The sequence below is a fragment of the Salvelinus sp. IW2-2015 genome, unplaced genomic scaffold (genome assembly GCF_002910315.2).
Source record: "Salvelinus sp. IW2-2015 unplaced genomic scaffold, ASM291031v2 Un_scaffold3947, whole genome shotgun sequence".
NCBI classification, from domain to species: Eukaryota; Metazoa; Chordata; class Actinopteri; order Salmoniformes; family Salmonidae; genus Salvelinus; species Salvelinus sp. IW2-2015.
The window spans coordinates 53,155-57,485 of NW_019945221.1; positions in this window are offsets into that span (position 1 = coordinate 53,155).

Here is a 4,331-nt window from a genome sequence, read left to right on the forward strand (position 1 = left end):
AAGAGAATGGAGAGGGATTGATGGAGGGAGCAGAGGGAGGGAGGGACAGATGGGGGAAGCAAGGGAGAAAGGGATGGGAGTAGCAGACGGATGATRATGACCGATACAGGTCTCGAGTTCAAGCTACTGTCCAGGGAACATGATCAAGGAGGAACTCTGCAGTTTTATGTTTGTATGRYACAGGAGCACTTTGCACTTTGARGTACACTACTTTGGACAATGAGCAACATGGTCTCACTAGAATAGAACATGTAAAAATAKTGTAATTTGTCTATGACACCCAAGCTGACATATTAGATATGTGACAGTTTTGGTGGCATATTACTTGTTTCACTGCAAAGAAGCCAAGATTCAATAGTATACAATCTTTACACGTTGAGAATACAGTTCCACTCTCTCTCATTCTTTTTCCAAAATGAATCCTTGAACAGGAGACTCATATGAGCCAACAGGTAGATTGCCATTTGAAATCAGAGCAGTGTAACTGAGCATGACAACTTCCAGTGGAGAAGAAAGAACAAGTCCTCTGGGAAATGACGTCTTAGCTGAGGTACAGTTGACTTGTCTCCTGGGACGCCAACATTAGTACAATCCACAGGAGCCTCACTACAGGTACCTGCTGAATGGAGAGAAGAGGAGAGAGGAGAGAAGATGACAGAGAATATTCTAGTAGCATGTGCCTRTGTCCTTACTGCACCTAGAGTATTTGGAGTGCTGTATTTACAAGTGACTGGTTGCTTTCCTTGTTCTTGACTTCAACCCTTATCTGATTCTCTATWTGAGTTATAGGATTGTCTCTTGTTACTAAAGGGTTAAACAGGGATTTTGAAGGTGGTGGATCTGTCCTCTACATTCTTTTCATTCCCAGTACATTGTCTCCAATCCAAGTCCAATTATACAGTACATTGTCTCCAATTCAAGTCCCATTATACAATACATTGTCTCCAATCCATGTCCCATTATATAGTACAGTCGTGGTCAAAAGTTTTGAGAATGACACAAATATCGTCTGTTGTTGTTGAAGAGATTGAAGTGTGTGTGTGTGTGTGTGTGTGGTGTGTGTGGTGGTGTGTGTGTGTTGTGTGTTGTGTGTTGTGTGTGTGTGTTGTGTGTGTGTGTGTGTGTGTGTTATGTGGTGGTGTTTGAGTGTCAGTGTAAGAACATTGAAGAAAGCAAGTGATTGGTTAAAAAATGTCCGTGTTCTTTCGCACACACACACACAAGTCCGCGCACGCGCACGCACCACAACATACATGTCGATTAAGGAAGCCCCGACCTCTCTGATTCAGAGGGGTAGGTAAATGAGGAAAGACACATTTGCGGTGAATGATTCAGTTGTACAACTGACTAGGTATCCCCCCTTCCCTACAACACCACACACCACACACACACACACACACACACACACACACACACACACACACACACACAACACACACACACACACACACACACACACACACCACACACACACACCACACACACACACACACACACACACACACACACACACACACACACAACACACACACACAGCCGAGCTGAGCGAAGCTTAAAGATTTACTATCGCTACAGCCATGTTCATTGTGTTTCCCCAGGCTGAGGCCAGCCATTAAAACTGCTTAGATAGATAGTGATGGTAAATCCTACGTGCTGCTACACCTCCAGAAGGATTTACCATTAAGAGGCATGCAAGCTGCCAGTGTTCACCAAACACAATACAGTACTACTGACACAAAGTGAGACAGAAATGTGTTTACACAATCTGTTGAATAGGTAGTAACTGCAAAGACATAGTGAGAGTAGTAGACATATTTGTAGGGCTGCTTGTTGGTTTCATAACAAATGTAATGTTAATTGATTCAACATGAACACACAAGAGAGAATGAAATGACAGACATGAACAGAAATGGATGTGAATAGACAGTGTTTGTAGGTCACATATAAATGTAAGATAAACAGTAAACAAATACATGGAGAACTGCTTTCAAAAGTACTGTGTGTAATATCTAATGTGTTGCTGCTACAGTAACTAGGCTCTGTAAGTCAATTTCTACTGTGCAAGATATACTAGCTGGGTAAACTAATCTCTCTCTCCTCAAGAGGAGCCATGACTTCAGCAAATATCAAAACACATGTTAAAGATGCACTCTTCCTCTCAATTGTGTACATTCTCACAGACAGTTGTGTGCTGTGGGATGTGTTTGTCTGATGTTCATGTGCAGTGTAATATAGCAGGACAGTAGAGGCTTGTGAGTGCGTGGTTGGTGTGTGTCGTGTGTGTGTGTGTGTTGTGTGTGTGTGTGTGGTGTGTGTGTGGTGGTGGTGCTGTGGTGGTGGTGGTGTGTGGTGCGTGGGTGCGTGCGTGGTGGTGTGTGTGTGGTGGTGTGTGTGTGAGAGAGTATTTCTTCATTAGAGTCGGTATATATTAAGGAGCTCTAGGCTACACTCCAGCGCTGCTGCATACGTCAGCACAGAATGCAAGAACGAAGGAGGAAAGAAGAGAATGGAGAGGGATTGATGGAGGGAGCAGAGGGGAGGAGGACAGATGGGGAAGCAAGGGAGAAAGGATGGATAGCAGACGGATGATGATGACCGATACAGGTCTCGAGTTCAAGCTACTGTCCAGGGAACATGATCAAGAGGAACTCTGCAGTTTTATGTTTGTATGAACAGAGCACTTTGCACTTTGAGGTACACTACTTTGGACAATGAGCAACATGGTCTCACTAGAATAGAACATGTAAAAATATTTAATTTGTCTATGACACCCAAGCTGACATATTAGATAATTGTGACAGTTTTGGTGGCATATTACTTGTTTCACTGCAAAGAAGCCAAGATTCAATAGTATACAATCTTTACACTGAGAATACAGTTCCACTCTCTCTCATCTCTTTTTCCAAAATGAATCTTGAACAGGAGACTCATATGAGCCAACAGGTAGATTGCCATTTGAAATCAGAGCAGTGTAACTGAGCATGACAACTTCCAGTGGAGAAGAAAGAACAAGTCCTCTGGGAAATACGTCTTAGCTGAGGTACAGTTGACTTGTCTCCTGGACGCCAACATTAGTACAATCCACAGGAGCCTCACTACAGGTACCTGCTGAATGGAGAGAAGAGGGAGAGGAGAGAAGATGACAGAGAATATTCTAGTAGCATGTGCCTTGTCCTTACTGCACCTAGAGTATTTGGAGTGCTGTATTTACAAGTGACTGGTTGCTTTCCTTGTCTTGACTTCAACCCTTATCTGATTCTCATATGAGTTATAGGATTGTCTCTTGTTACTAAAGGGTTAAACAGGGATTTTGAAGGTGGTGGATCTGTCCTCTACATTCTTTGCATTCCCAGTACATTGTCTCCAATTCCAAGTCCCATTATACAACTACATTGTCTCCAATCCATGTCCCATTATTATAGTACAGTCGTGGTCAAAAGTTTTGAGAATGACACAAATATAATTTTCACAAAGTCTGCTGCCTCAGTTTATATGATGGCAATTTGCATATACTCCAGAATGTTATGAAGAGTGATCAGAGGATTGCAATTAATTGCAAAGTCCCTCTTTGCCATGCAAATGAACTGAATCCCCAAAAACATTTCACTGCATTTCAGCCCTGCCACAAAAGAACCAGCTGACATCATTCAGTGATTCTCTCGTTAACACAGGTGTGAGTGTTGACGAGGACAAGGCTGGAGAACACTCTGTCATGCTGACTCAAAAGGATGTGGTTCTTGGAATCATTGTTCTTCCTCTGTCATCCATTTTACCTGCAAGGAAACACTGCCGTCATCATTGCTTTGCACAAAAAGGGCTTCACAGGTAGGATATTGCTGCCAGTAAGATTGCACCTAAATCAACCATTTATCGGATCATCAAGAACTTCAAGGAGAGCGGTTCAATTGTTGTGAAGAAGGCTTCAGGGCGCCCAAAAAAGTCCAGCAAGAGCCAGGACCGTCTCCTAAAGTTGATTCAGCTACGGGATCGGGGCACCACCAGTACAAAGCTTGCTCAGGAATGGCAGCAGGCAGGTGTGAGTGCATCTGCACGCACATGAGGTGAGACTTTTGGAGGATGCTGGTGTCAAGAAGGCAGCAAAGAAGCCACTTCTCTCCAGGAAAAACATCAGGGGACAACTGATATTCTGCAAAAGGTACAGGGATTGGACTGCTGAGGATGGGTAAAGTCATTTTCTCTGATGAATCCCCTTTCCGATTGTTTGGGGCATCCGGAAAAAGACTTGTCCGGAGAAGACAAGGTGAGCGCTACCATCAATCCTGTGTCATGCCAACAGTAAAGCATCCTGACACCATTCATGTGTGAGGTTG